Below are 16338 nucleotides of genomic sequence, written 5' to 3'. Positions count from 1 at the left end.
TTTTTTTTTTTTTTTTTTTTTTTTTTTTTTTTTTTTTTTTGCCAGCATAATGGAACTCAGAAGCAAAAGGAAATCAAATTGTCTTTGAGAGGAAACATATCTGTGGCATAGAGTTTGGTAGCAGAAAATACAGTCCTCTTCAGGGTAGGAAGTATCTACTTTGCTTTAGACTGGGGTTTTCAAAGTCATCAATAGCTGCCGGTGTGTGTGTGTGGACAAGGTTGAAGGGATAGGAAGAAAGAAACGAGAAGTTGTTATTCATAGCTGAGCAGGGTCCCTTATAGAGTCAAAAACAATGCAATGAGGAGTTAGTCCCATGGCCCACAACATCAGCGGAGATTCGAAGCTATTGCTGGATTTCCCCATGGTCTTACAGCTTCAGGCATCAGATTTGTAGTCCTTCTAACTTAGAACTATATTTTGTTTTGTTTTCAAAGTATTTGTTTTCAGTCCATTAGTTCACTGGATTTAAACTTGAATACATACCTCAGGGATAAATATCTGTGGGCACTTTCACCATGTGAGTGCTACAGAATCTTCTAGGACTTGAGCTTTCACAACTAACAATCGGTTAACAGTGGAGCCTTCTGTACCTCAGCCTGGAATCTGGGAAATGTGTGAAACTAAACACAATGTAATGGGGTCAGGCTTTCAAAATACTATCTGTATTTATTAGAACAAAGTGATGTTTCACATTATAAGGGTAAAAATGTTTTTCCTCCTTCTTTCCTGTACTAACCCTTCTATAACCAATGTGAATGAATGCAAACTCTTTGATATATTTAATGGAACAAAAGGCAACAGGAGCCTGATCTCTGGAGACCCCCTACGCCAGGCTACATAATTAACTGTCCCGAATGCTTTGAGAATGTTCAAGTATATTTTATCCAATGATGCTTTTGATGACCCAGAATATCCTTACTGACCTCTAAGTGGATGTATTTGATTTGTGTGTGTGTGTGTGTGTGTGTGTGTGTGTGTGTGTTAAAACAAATGGAAACCTTAAAACTTATTAGCTTCAGCTATTAATATGAAATACATTTATATATTTTTTAAAGATTTTATTTATTTATTTGAGAGAGAGCACAAGCAGGGGGAACAGCAGAGGGAGAGGGAGAAGCAGGTTCCCTGTTGAGCAGGGACCCCAATGTGGGGCTCAAACCCAGGACCTTGGGATCACGACCTGAGCGGAAGGCAGACACCTAACAAACTGAGCCACCCAAGCACCTATTTTTTTAATATTTAATTTTTTAAATTTTAATTTAAAATAAAGTTAAATTTAAATTTAAATTAAAAAAAATTAAAGAAGATTTTGTTTATTTATTTGAGAGAGAGAGGATGAGAGAGAGTGAGCATGAGTGGATAGAGGTCAACAGGAGAAACAGACTCCCTGGCAAGCAGAGAGCCCAATGTGGGACTCCATTCCAGAACTCCAGGATCATGACCTGAGCCAAAGACAGTCACTTAAACAACTGAACCACCAAGGCGCCTAATTTTTAAAATTTTTAATTTAAAAATGTTTTTTTAGTAATCTCACACCCCACCTGGGTCTCACTTGAACTCATAACTCAAGACTAAGAGTTGCATGCTTTACCCTCTAAGCCTGCCAGGCTCCCCAAGAGAGTTATAATTTAATATTCTGAACATACCCATGTGAAATGTAACTTACTAAAATAGGGTATACTTGAGTATTTCTCTACTTCAGAAAAACTGGTAAGCTTTAAAAAGAAGAGATACTAAGCCCTAGTCCCAACTTGAAATCATTATGTCAAAAATCTATTTGTACTTCCTTGGAATATTGGTGTCCTCTCTCTCATTCTCTTGAATCTAATGTTAGTTCTAGGCTGGATAGAATCATACTTAAACAATATTCCAGAAAGAAACACCAAATTATCTTTTTTCCCTAAGATTGTATTTATTTATTAAACAGCGAGAGAAGGAACATAAGCCAGGGAGGTGGAAGGGGGAGACACAGGCTTCCTGCTGAGCAAGGAGCCTGATGTCGGGCTCCATCCCAGGAACCTGGGATCATGACTTGAGTAGAAGGCAGATGCTTAATGACTGAGCCACCCAGGTATTCCAGGAATACAAAATTATCTTAAAAGATGAAAATTTACTGAAGCAGAAAGGAAAACTTCCTGCCTCATACAACCTCACCTGGGAAGTTAGAGGTGAAGCTAGTCCTAAGCAATCAGAACAAGAGACATAAAAATTCAAGCCAGATTTCACTCTTTCTCTCACCCCTGATTTTCTCTGTAGTTTGGCTTCTTTCATTTGCATAGATTCTATGCTGAAGCCAGAAAGCTGAAGTCACCACACACATGCCCATGAAACTAGTAGTATCAAGTAGCAGAATTATAGTAGTTGTGTGTTGGCACATCTCTGAAACTGTGTGCCTGCTGAATTCAGAAGCCTGGAGAGTTAATTAGTGCCACCACCATGAGCTCAGAGGTGGCATTTTTAGGAAAATATGACATATGTCTTCAGGAGTTTGGTATATGACCCAAAGTAGCAGCTTTTGTATATGAACCTGAGAAGAATAGCTTGTGCTAGAAAAGAAGTGAAGATAGTGTATCCTTCACTCTTACAGTATAGCAGGAGAGAGATACATGATCTGCCTGTCTTTGAAGCCAGAAGAGCAAAGCTTCTGGTATCTCACCTTAGAGGAGTGCTTGACCTGTCCTGTGTTGAGGCCCGAGCACAACCCTTGCTTGTGCCCCAAGAGACTGTTACCAGCCAAGAGCAGATAACAATGACACCAATTAAAGAAAAAGGCGTTAGTGTCTTTCTCCAATCCTTTATCATCTGTCCTAAAACTTGAGGGGATGGGAAAGAAAAGGCTGTGGGTCAAATGTGACATAAGAGCAAAGAGAAAATCTAGAGAGAATACGAACACAGAATAACTTCCAAATAGGATTCAGGCAGACTCATTAAAATTGGCAGAAAGTCATGGATTTACGTTCTGACTATAGTGTTGTCAAGGGGAGGACAATGAATATTAGGCAGAGAATCACTGAAGGCAGTGATAAAACAATAAATAAGGCCCCCTGTGGTGTACGTTCCTCATGGTGACCAAGGCCAGAACTGTTGGTCCAAAACATTGGCTTTGTAAACTCCTGAAGGGCCCCCTAACCCTAAACCTTTGATGGTTAGCCTCTGATGGTCACCAGCAGAGAGGATACTGGCTTCTTCCTTTAACCCAAACTAAGAAAATCCCTGAAACCTATTCTGATTGGCCCACTTTCATTCAGAAGTCCACTTCAGTGCCTGGGACATCATGTATGGGTGAGAACTGTCACATATTTAGAACTGGAAGATCTTCCTCAAAGTGAAGAGACTGCTAATCCCTAAGGAATGAAGAGTTCTGAGCAGATGAAACCCTAAGTGCCCTTGCCCCATGGGGGCAGCTTTTGAAAGAAGTGAGCTCACTATAGAATACTCCTCTGTTCAAAATCTTTTATTTTAGTTCAATGAACACTTTCCTCTGGTCTTTCTTCAAATCCTTTGCTTGTATTCATGAGGTATTGTTTATTGAAACAAGTTGATTTTTTTTTAATTTTTATTTTTTTATTATTTTTTTAGATTTATTTATTTGATAGAGAACAGAAGCAAGAGGAGTAGGAGGGGGAGAAGAAGGCTTCCCATCCAGCGGGAGCCCAATGTGGGGTTCAATCTCAGGATGCTGGTATCATGACCTGAGCTGAAGGCAGACGCTTAATGACTGAGCCACCCAGGTGCCCCAAAACAAGTTGAATTATTAAATTAGAAGAGAAAAGACATCCCGAGGAAACCATATACAGTTGACCCTTGAACAAGGTTGGGGTTAGATGCACTACCCCTGTGTAGTCAAAAGTCCATGTATAACTTCTGGTTTCCCAGAAACTTAATTACGAATGGCCTGCTGTTGACCAGAAGACTTACCTGTAATATAAACAGTTAACACATATTCTGTATGTTGTATGTATTATATACTATATTCTTTCAGTGAAGTCAGTTAGAAAAGAGAAAATATTGAGAAAAACATAAGGAAAATACATAGTACTATATTGCATTTGTTAGGAAAAAATCTGCATATAGGGACAACTGTTGGTTGAGCAGCTGCCTTTGGCTCGGGTCATGATCCCAGCGTCCTGGGATCGAGTCCCACGTTGGGCTCCTTGCTCGGCGGGGAGCCTGCTTCTCCCTCTGCCTCTGCCTGCCATTCTGTCTGCCTGTGCTCGCTCTCTCCTACCCCCTCTCTGATAAATAAATAAAACCTTAAAAAAAAAATTTGCATATAAGTAAACTGACACTGTTCAAATGGTGTTATTCGAGGACTAACTGTATTTTCTTTTTCTTTAGGACTTTTTTAATCCATGAAATTGTCCTTATACTATGATTCTCTCTACTTTCTTTATGGAACACCTTTTGCATAGAATATTCAGTTTCCTATTAAATCTGTAAGACCATGACATAGATTATGCATACTGATAGTAGGTGTGTGTATGCAACATATGCATATACTTAGATGCATATGCATACCTATTTATACACATACACAAATATAGAGAGAGTCACATCTTCTATGTAATATGCAAGCAGAGGAGTTAGACTTCACTGTTACTATAGGCTGTGCACCACAGAGTTACGTTTTTAGATTTTCTATTTTCCATTTGCTGATTTCAGATAGAGAAGTTTTTGTGATTTCAGAAAGAGACTTGCTTAGAAATTGTTGCTTTCATCTTTGTACTATTCTGTATTATTTTAGTTTAATTATATTTTTTATTAATTTGTTATATTATAGATCAGGTGTTATGTTGAAAAATTTCTTTGGTAAGTGGTTTCTTTTGTAATATATCCAAGTCACTTTTAAATCAGACAGTAAAGACCATGTGGGGGTCATCTGAAAACAAGAATTAGCTCCTCAATTCCAGTTCCTAAGGCAATGGTAACATTGGAAGCAACCATTATGGTTTGTATTTTACTTTATATCAGGCTCATCGATTCCTGTTGGGAAAACTTTCTTGATGTCATTTGACTAGATGTTCGGTGTTCATTTCCAAGGACCATATACTCTCCTAATAAAAGCTCCTCTCTTACTGCCAAGTCTTACCTTTGTGAAAGCAGCTCTTGGATGTTCATCCCTCAGCACCATTACTCTCCGAGTGACGGGGTTAAAGAGAATGACTTTCTCAATTACCACCTTGTCCCAGCACATCATTCCAGGGAACATTTCCACTTTCCTAACTCACACATTTTTGAAACTATATTATGTGCATTGTAACGATTCATAGTCAGCTGAATTTAATCAGTGTAGACTCTGCAACTGTCACACCTTGCAATATATATACTTTGATAGACAGTGACAATGTGGAATAAATTCCTAGAATGCAGTGAGAGAAGCAGAATTTTTTTAATTTTTTTATATGACTGTTTTGATATAATTCCTAGCATATTTGCATGCACAGAGAGGTCCTTCGTAGATGCTTGGGAATATTCTGAGTTCAGATAACTAGTGTTATAGAGCTCAGTGTGTCCTTAGAAATCTGGCATCACTGCTTTCAGTTTTCAGAAGAGAAACTAAGGACCATAGATGTTCACTTACTCTTTCAAAACTTTGGCAATAACCTGCTGGCAGGGGAAAGATGAACACAGAGACAGCCTCACTTTCATTCAAAACCCTTTTCCCCTCACTTAACCATGCTGCCTCTTCATTTTCTAAAGTCCTAGTTAATTCTGAACATATCCAGTGGAGGAGAAAATGAGGCAATTTGTCGCTTGCCTTCTCTAGATTTATAACATAAACATCTAGATGCCATGGTTGAATTTGTAAGGTGGATCAAACTTCCAGGGGACACAATTCCATGAACGTGCATTGAATGACTTATAGAGAAGGGATGCTTATTTCATTAAACACCTGAAGTTATTTCCTTAATTGAACCACTCTCTTGGCAGTGTGTGCTCCAAACAGGCAGCAGATCTGTGAGAATCTCACTGCATCCCAGAAGACAGTCTCAACAAGAGAATAAGTAATATTCAGATGTCTTCAGAAATCACATAGAGGCACTGATTGTGAGCACTTCTGGACTTACTGGGTCTGCCTGGTTTGGTTTCCAGCCCTTGGCCTCTGTTGTCTTCACTTTCTATTTCCTTGGTAATGACTTCCCTGCCCCTCTCCCTCTAGCCCATTCCTAGTTGACTTCCCATCACAGCTCTTCTTTATTAGGAGCTCAAACCCCTCCTCCCCCACATCCTCCTTCTTTCTGTTTTTAAGTCTCATCACTTGGCTGATCCACAGAGAGCGGTAGATTGTAAACTCCCTGAAGGCACAGATGAAGACAATTCTGTTTCTGGTGCCAATGCAGAGTATGGCTCCCAAGAGATGTTTTATAACTACTCTTTAGATTGATGAATAGTTAATGTCTCATGAAAATTAAGATATTTTGGTGTTTAAAAATGATCAAGGAGGGCTATGTTGATGGCTTCACTCTAAAGCATTGGTCTTTGGGGAAGAAAAAAAACAGGGATCTTGAATTCCCTGTACTATTTTGAAGGATAAAGATTTCTTGAATATGGTATAATTTGACTATAATTTCTCCAATCATACCATTAAGGTGGCATCCTAATGTCCAAATATAAAGCTGGTACCAGTAGTAAGAAGGCCAGAAATAATATTAGCCAACATACATAGGGAGAGGTCTATACATGATCCACTTCTCAAGACAATAGTTCACATTTATTTTTCCTTTCATTTTCTTTACCAGGAATATGTAAGTAACTCCAGAATCTTTTGGGTACAAAGGAAAGGACTATAGCGATTATTTTATCCTAGGGAATCCCTACCTGTTTCTTAAAATCCATGGGGCCCATAGAACTTTGCAGTATTTCAAAAACCCTGACAATGATAAAAGCTAACAAGTTGTTTTTACTTTTTCCTCAAAGCATAGAACTCCCTGGTAATTCTCCTTGTACTAACAGTTTTGAGGTCAGTAAAAAGTTCTGATGTGATAGCTGTGCATTTTTTAAAATTCATAAATAAAACGTGGGTATGCTTGAATGGCTCAGTTGGTTAAGCATCAGAGTTTTGACTTCTGCTCAGGTCATGATCTCAGGGTTAAAGGATTCAGCCCCACATTGGGCTCCCTGCTCAGTGCAGCATTTGCTTGCCTCTGCTCCTCCCCTCACCGTCTTAAATTAATTAATTAATTAATTAATTAATCTTTAAAAGATAAAATAACACTTGAATATATCACTTACAACCCAATAAGTAAATAAATGAATATTTAGAACTTGATTTTTTTTTCCCCTAATTTTGGTACCTATTGGTGGGAGGTAGGAATAACATTCGTAGTTGTTATTGGAGGAAACTTTTGGAAAACAGATCTAGCTCACACTCTTCAATTCATTGATGAGAACGGTGGACTCTGGAATTATTAAATGACTGGCCTTGTGTGCCAAGCAACAAAGAGCAACTTGAGGTCTTCCTCCTCCAGGACAGCACTGTTCCTTATTCACACAGCTACCTCTGTAGGATTCAAGAAACACAGTGTGAGCTATTTGTTATACATACTCAACCCTGAAAGCCTTATAAAACATTCCATAGGTCTTCTGGAGTTATCTCATATAACTAGGCCATACTTGCTTGCACCTTGAGGATTTTGAAACACATCTACAAATCCCTATGAGGTGTGTTCTTTGTTGCTTTGTGACCCAGTGGTGGCTTATTACTTCAAAACTCCGAAAAGCCTACAGAAACAAATGCCTCAGAGCATTTCAGGCTCTACAGTGTGTGCTAGACCAGATAAAACATGTTTGTGATACAGGTTGAACCTTAACAGTCTCCCTGCAGGATTGCACTCCACTGTTCCCACTAAAGGGAAAGAGGAGATGTTAGATATAAATGCACATTAAGAGTTGAAAAGATTTTTAGTGAACAGGAGCAGTACAGGTTTAATACTATAACAAAACCTAGCCAGCAGCAGCTTCAGAGACATACACACTGGATATTTCAGACTGGAAGACTGTACAAATGTAATGCATGATTTTCAAATACAAGGTCGCTCTGACAGTTACTCTACAATGAGCTGAAACCATAAAGATCACTTGACTTCGTATTTTTGGTGGAAAATAAAAATTATGATTTAATTTATTTGTATTGTATTTCTCAACAGATTTAAAAATTCCAAAAGAAATGACACAGTTTATTTTATTGCTCAGATATTCAGCTCATGCTTTACCTCTTGTCTGAACGCTTTCTCACACACACTTCACTTTGAAACCTGGTTGTAATCATAGACCCCAAATATTTTTTAAAAACTTTATTTATTTATTTTAGAGACAGAGAGAGAGGAGAGAGAAAAAGGGAGGGAGTCGGGGGAGGAGAGGGAGAAGGACTCCATGCTGAGCGCAGTGTCTGAGAGGGGGCTTAGTCCCATAGCCCTGCGATCATGACCTGGGCCAAATCAAGAATCAGATCCTTAACCAACTGAGCCACCCAGGCATCCCCTTAATCCCCCCAAATATGGATTATATTTATATATTTAGTTAGAGGCAAGGAATCAGATGACACCCTACACCCTACTGAATTAGAAATTATTTTTGGTCATTGGCTAGATTTCTCATGCCTACATACAGTATCTGGCCAAAGCAGAGGTTCAGTAAAGTTATTGGGATTGTTGTCTATAATATAAAGGCAATTTTATATAATAGAAAATTTGTTGGGATTAAAATCAATGGTTTGTTGAGGGGAGTTGTTGAGCTTACCTCTGCCTTCACGGTTAAGTGCAACTTCCTAGTGAGATGTCTATCTGTGTTAGTCAGTCTGAGAGTGGTTGAAAACAACCTTGTTTTATGAGTAGAATTGTGTCTCCCAAAAATTTATATATTGAAATCCTAGCGCTTAATACCTCAGAATGTGACCTTCTTTGGAAATAGCGTTATTCAAGATATGACTAGTTAATTTGAGACCATTAAGATGTGCCTGAAACTAATATGACTGGTGATCTCACATAAAGGCTACATTTGGAGACAGGCAGGCACACAGGAAGAATGCCATGTGACGCTGAAGGCAGAGATCAAGGTTATGCTTCTATAAGCCAAGGAATGCCAACAATTTCCAGCAGACCACCAGAAACTAGAGGAGAGACATGGAACAGGTGTTTTGTTTTTTTGATTTTCCACAGCTCTCACAAGGAACCAACTCTACCTATGTCTTGATCTTGGAATTCTGGTTTCCAGGACCACGAAACAATATATTTCTGTTCTAAATCACCTCATCTGTGGCACTTTGTTACCACAATCTTAGAAAACTAAACTACTTGCTGATGCAGTTCTGTATCTAAAATACAGAACTTTTCAATACATCTTGAGAACAAGTAAGTTACTTGTCCATGGGTAGCTTCACTGTCAATGGGAAGCCCAGCCATTCAATGCTCTAAATTCCTAAACACGAGTCAGTATTTTGCCAACTTGATAAATGAAGGATTTATTCATTATCCACAGTTTAGCTTACTGAGATGACAGAATTTTCAGAGCAAAATACTATCTTTCCATCCGCTTAGATGTGTTGATGTAAAGGTAATCATTCCTGACTCTACAAGGAAGAACCCAGTCCCCTAGAAACACACTTATTTGAGAGTCATGCTGTCAATCATTTTCTGGCATCTTCATTTAGCAAATCCTGTCTAGAAAAAGAAAGAAATAGAAGTCTTAATTCCTTTTTTGCTAAATATCCTTTCTTTTCTTATATATCCTATCTAGAGAGAAGATACAAAGCAGCATCATAACTCTCTTGAGCTTTATCCTTACACTGCAACATATTTCTTTTTGTAAAGAATGACTCATCTAGTGTCACTTCAGAAGCTGAAAACTAAGGAGCCTATGTTTGCCACAAATAAACTCTATGACCTTATATAAGCCATTTAAGTTTTAATTTCTCCAGGAGGAAAATATATATAGAAAAGTTTGAAACAAAATACCTCTATTCTACCTCCAGCTTTCAAAAATGTCTACATGAACAATTCATTCAATCCTCCATACCACAAATGAATGCTGAGCACCCGCTATATGATGGGGACGCTGTGGGGCCCTGCCTTCATGAGGTTTTCATTCCAGTGGAAAAGATAAATAATAAACTTAAAATTTAATCCATCTACATGAAAGGATTAGAAAAATATAAATCGTATATTTATATTTATAATATACTCATCGTGTGTTATAATTGATACAATATACTTGGTACAATAAGTCACAGTTGATATAATACATGACAATTAAAATAACATGTTGCAATTAATTTAATATATAATATAAGGTAACATAATATAATGTATAGGGATGGCGGCGGCGGGGAAGGAGCACTGCTTTGTCTTCATTGGACCGTGAAGCACTTAATGAGTGGGTGACGTTGAACCCAAGACAGAATGATAACATGGAACCAGTGTGGGAAGATTCCAGACAGAGAATGGTGAATACCAAGACCCTCAGGAAGAAAAGTGCTTACTTGTTAGAGGAGCCTGGAAGTAGTTGGTGTGGTTGATAACCAAGAAGGACACAGATAAAGACAGGGTTGGAGAGGGAAATGGCCATGCAAGCTTTGCACAAAGGTGTGAGTTCTGCTTTGATGTTCAATGGCAGACTCTTGTGGGATTTTATTTTAAAGAGTGAAATCATCTTATTTATTTCAGTGGTAGTAATCAATGCTCCTTCACCAAGGCAGAAAAAAAAATACTCAAAGAGACAGTTATAGACTCCTTTTCTTTTTGTTTCTTTGGGTTCTTTCTTTCTCTTTTGTACTGTTTTTCTTTTTTCTTTTTTTCTTTTCCCCCTCTTACTTTATTGATTTCTAAATTTATGTATCTTCCCTCCTCCTCCCAATTTGTTTTTGCCTTCATCAAACAGCACCTGAGATATATTACCATAGAGATTATTTTAACTGAGCAGAAGAAAGCTGCAGACCCCACTAGGGGTCACCTCTGACCCACTGATGAGTCCTTGATCCTGCAATTTTGCCTTAGGTTTATAGCCAACCTCGAGAGACACTTATCCTCCTGTCTCTTATCTTTTTTTTTTTTTTTTTTTTTTTTTTTTACCTTTATGACCCTCCAAGGATCCAACTCAAAGGCATTGTGGTCCACATCCTCCCTTGGACCCTAGCCACCCCAGGAGCCAGGCAGGCTATCAAAACAGGCTTGCCCCAGATGATTCCCTTTGTTCAGAGTAGACTGGTGCTCTTGAGCGGGGGGAACTTGGCTCATTGACAAAAGTGGCATCATTCTGCAAAGTGGAATGTCACCGGAAAGGCGGTGATTGTATGGGGAATGCCTGGACTGTCTGTCTGCCTCTTGCCAGCAGGCTGCCTGAGGGTCCAGCAGCCAGGCTTCCTGGAGCTTCCTTCAATTGTCTTTACACAAAGAATTTAGTACCCACTTAAAGACATCCAGACCTGCGCTCAGCCTTCTGCTGAAAAAGAAATCTTCCTGTGATTTATTTCCAACCTGGTTGCTTTTGAAGTGACAGTCTTATTAATTGGAAAAATTCACTATTTCACAAAGCCAGTTGAGACATCAAGGACAAGTGGATCCCCCCGGTACTCTTTCTCTTGTACATTTATCTGCATATAGTAAAACATGCATAGTCTCATAGTCTATATGCACACATATATCTGACCTCTCCAAAGTGAAAAGGTGAAACACTGCTTTATACACATTTCACTCCAAACTTGATGGCTAATTCTTTGAAAAGATCAAGAAAGTAGCCAGTTTGCTTCTGCTAGGTGAATTAATGAATTGAATGTGTAGTCTGTAAAATTTTCTCTTCTACTATTTTTTTTCCTTGTACCCAAATTGTTTCCTAAAGTTAAATACACTTTTTGGAAAGTCTGGGCCAAATGATCATTGTTTGAATTACTTGGCACAAATGGATGTCTGTGCCTAATGGAATCTTCTCCATTTTACATTCTTTTACAGTTTAACATGCACTTTCATTGTACTCTCCGTACATTCCACATTCCTATTCACCTCACTTTATGAGTAAGAATTCTAAGTCTCACTAGGATTAAAGACTTTCCCAAAAGTTACATGTATAGCATGTAACAGATCAAGGACTAGGCCTAAGATCTCATGCATTTAGTTGAAATTCAGTGCGCCTTACGCTCCAACAAGGTCTTCAGGCTTTTTCAGTAAAGGGCCACAAAGTAAATATTTTAGGCTTTTCAAGTCCTATGTTCTGTGTCACAAATACTCAACTTTGCTGGTGTAGAACCAAAACAGTCATAGATCATCATGAATAAATGAATTTTGCTGTGTTCTAAAAAACTTGTATTTATAATCACTGACGTCAGAGTGTCTTATAATTCTCATATGTCATGAAGCACCATCTTCCTTTAATTTTTTATCCCTCAACTTTGTAAAACAAAATTCATAGTTTATTTATCCTAACAAAATAGGCAGCAAGTGGGATTTGACCTATAAGCTGTAGTTCCTAGAACCATCTATGAATGAACTTATTAGCCAGACATCTGAGACCTGAGTTCATTTTAGCCCCTCATGGAATGTGCAATATAAGGTCTCTGGAGTGAATCTCATCATTATTAATCATTAGCTGAATTTCAGGGACCTGTCATCAGGGATTAATTTCCACCAAGATGCCTCTTAAAGGAAAATAAAGTGAAAACATTAATGAATAGATACAACCTCATAAGTGCAGCTCATATTCGTAAAAAATATGTAATGTAGAAATGCTTTGCTTTTCTATCGAAGAGTATTATAAATACTTTTATTTATAAAAAATATAAAATACTTTTATATTCATTTTTATTCTATTCTGGCTCAATGTAGTTTAATAAAAATAAAACAATTAATTGAGTTTTATGGGTATAGATGGAAACATAACTCGGGCTACCCAGGAAAGCAAACCTCCCCTTTATCTGATTATTTATACTAGAAAGAGTTTGCCAATAGTTGATCAAGATAAAACAATATATGATCACAAAAGTGCAGATTCTGGAGGTAAAAGACAGAAATGAAAAGTGTCAACAATTAATTCTATAAAATAAATGCTCAAGTCATATTTGTTAACGATTATGTAAGAGGTTAAAAATCAGACAAATTTCTCCTGGATTAGCAGTTTGCTAGTGCTGGAAGAGAAATCTCTCATTTCCAAACTGGTCCCTAAGTCAAGAGCAACTATGGGCTTTTAGTCAAATTAAATTGAAAACCTACCCTTCACTGGGAAGCTACCCCACTGACATTTCATTTTATTTCTTTTTGACATAACCATTTTGGAGCTTGGTTTCTATACCAATGCTTATGTTTAAAACAGAACAAACACTTAAAATAAAATACGTCGCATTAGATGCTCTTCTGGGGTAAGAACAGCTCCATTTGGAGGTTGATGGTGGGATTAAGAATAGATCTGGCTGGATATTGAGTGTTGAGATGAGGGAAATCACTGACTTGTTTGACTGCCAGCCTTCAAGTTTCTGTATTTACAGAATACTGAAATAGTTCTGTCCACCTTAAAGGTCTTCCTCAGTTTCTGATTCCCCCATTGAGATTTCCTTAATCATACCTGCTGGTGAATCTATTTTATTTCTGAATAGTGTAGCACTTATTTAAGTACTCAATGTTGATAGATGTATTTCAATATTTTCTCTTGAAAAGAAACAAACTACTCGAGGACCAGGCTTCATACCCTTAGAGTGCATCCCTTGTGTTGTTCCTACCATAAGTCATCCTTGGGCAACTGATGGCTACTTTTCCAAACCCTGACAGAAGGGACAACCCTACAGGTTACACTCTCAGTAGAGAGTAACACACTCTCAGTAGAGAGTAACACTCAGGGCTGACTCATGGGATCAGGTTACAGGACTTTCAGATTTCCCACTGCAGAACTGAAAATAGAATTAGTACTAAGCACTATCAGTAAATGGAATATGTACCTACTACCTTATGTAAGGAAATATATGATGGAATATGTCCAGCGTCCAATCCTCAGAGCAGTGTCATCTTAATGGACTTTAATTCTTCTCTGTTACTTCCTTGTAACAGAGAATACAGTAATAGAATACTTCTATTCCCTTTTCATTCTAAGTTTCTGTTCTGCTAATCCATCTTTTCTTAGTTTGGAGTTTTATGAGAAACAGATTGGGAGCTATGAATGCAAGTACAGATAATTTTGTTTGTTTTGTAGTGAAAAATAAGGAAGCACTGGCAGAGGCATTGGGAAGTAATCTGGGAAAGTGATTGACCAATAATGCATTCATGAGTAACCAAGTCACCACTGTGGGCAGGTGGAGAAACTAGAGGCTAAAACAGAAATGGCCTTTGAGATGCTTTGCAGCTCTAGGATTTTGTATCCTAGAGGACATGACCCTGAAACCTCACTGAAAGCCTCCAAAAAATGAAATGAAAGATTCATCAAGGTATCACCTATGTATATCATGCTTAACATTAACTAATTTGGGGGAATCCGTGTAAAACACAAGTTTCTGAGCTATCGTTCTCAAGCAGTGGGGGACAAATGAGATAGCACATTTTGGTTGAGTGCAGCTCCTTAAGGATGTTGAATCCCTTTTACTTCTGGCCTGCTCTCAAAGCAGCAAAGTAGGATCTAGAAGCTTTAAAGAGTCTGAAGAAGGAAGGGAGGGAGGGAGGAAGGAAGGAAGGAAGGAAGGAAGGAAGGAAGGAAGGAAGGATTGAAAGAAGGGAGGAAGGAAGGGCGAGCACGTGAAGTCTAGACTATGTTACTGATGAGGGCAAGGAACTTTAGGTGGGGAAAGAGAGCATCTTTCTCAGTCCCTAGCATGAGGGCTGCCATCTAAATCTTATTCCTATTAGTTCTGTCCTTGGAGACTAGAGACTGTCCCTTCACCTAACTGCTGACTGAATTTTGACAACAGACGGTCTTGCCTTTGATCACGTCACTAATATTCATTTTTGTTTCCGCCCCTCACCGCTTTCACTCGTTTGAGTATATGACCTCTGAATCAACCAGAGAAAGAGAACCCATAGAAAATATAAAGAGATTTATTGCCATGAAGTGACTATGTCACAGTGGGAGCTGACTAGGTAAGTCTGACATCTGTTAAGATAAGACTTACAGTGTGGAAGCCTTGGAATGAGCTGAAATTTCAGCCTACAAGTACAATTTCTTCTGGAAAGTCTCAGTTCTGTACTAAGGTCTTCCAACTGTTTGAATCAGCCCCCCAAGCCCAGTTTATCTACAGTAATCTCTCTTACTTAAAGGCAACCGATTATGGGCTTTAATCACATCTATAGAATACCTTTACAGAAATACCTAGATTACTATATGATTGACTATCTGGGGAATATAGCCCAGCCAAGTACTTAAAGTTAACACAATCCCATCTTAAACATAACTCATAAAATGTGGTATTTTTCAAACCTAATCCTCTGTAGAATGTGAACATTTCTCCCCCCCCCCTTTTTTTTTCTAAAAGGGGTGATTTCCAGACTTCAGGAGAATAATTCCCTAGAATGACTGTATTAACCAAAAAGGCTCTAAATTTGAGCTGCCTCATGGAGCAACCTAGACACTGGAGTCAGATTTGAATTCTAATGGACACACAGAACAGTGTGATTTGGGGTAAATTCATACCTCAGATTTCTCATCTTTCAAAAGAGAAGCTAGTAATTATAATCATATGCACCATATATAGTAGCTAGGAAATTTCATTGAGACAGGGAATTCTTGTTTTCCTGAGAAGGTCCTGGTATATGTTTTCAGAACAATTATTAATAACACCCTTTTTGCTCTCCAAAGTAACCTAGTTTGGAAAGAGAAATAAAATAGTCATCTTATTTATATAACACTCTAAAAACTGGCTATTTTAATGGCAGCTTATCTCTACTGCGTAGCTATAATTTACCTATTTGATTTATTTTATCTAACTCCAGAGGACAGATGGAAGACTGATATTGAAAGTTACAAAATGCCCTCTTAAGCTCAGTAAAGGAAGACATTTTCTAATTTTTGCAATATCTTCTTATGGTTGCTCTTCTAATATTTTCAACACTTCGAGATTTATCTTTTCCAAACAAAATATCCTCAGTGTCTTTAATCTTTTTCCATGTGATGTGGCTTCCAATGTCTAGATAATCTTGATAATTCTCTTTGGAAAAATCCATATGTTTTGAGTGTCACCCTTAAAATGTGGTGCTAGTGTTTTAAGTCCAAGTATTTTCTATTCAGTTCAGACTATATTTAATGGGATTGTCGATACACTTTAACTAAGTTTTACCCATGCATCATTAGGTTACATCATTATAAAGATCAGTGTCTGATTGTGTTGGCTGCTCAGAGCTTGTAGTCAACTAAATCCCTGGGTCTTTTCAGTAG

The sequence above is a fragment of the Mustela nigripes genome, chromosome 13, assembly GCF_022355385.1.
Source record: "Mustela nigripes isolate SB6536 chromosome 13, MUSNIG.SB6536, whole genome shotgun sequence".
In the NCBI taxonomy this organism is placed as follows: Eukaryota; Metazoa; Chordata; class Mammalia; order Carnivora; family Mustelidae; genus Mustela; species Mustela nigripes.
This window is presented reverse-complemented; position numbering follows the sequence as displayed.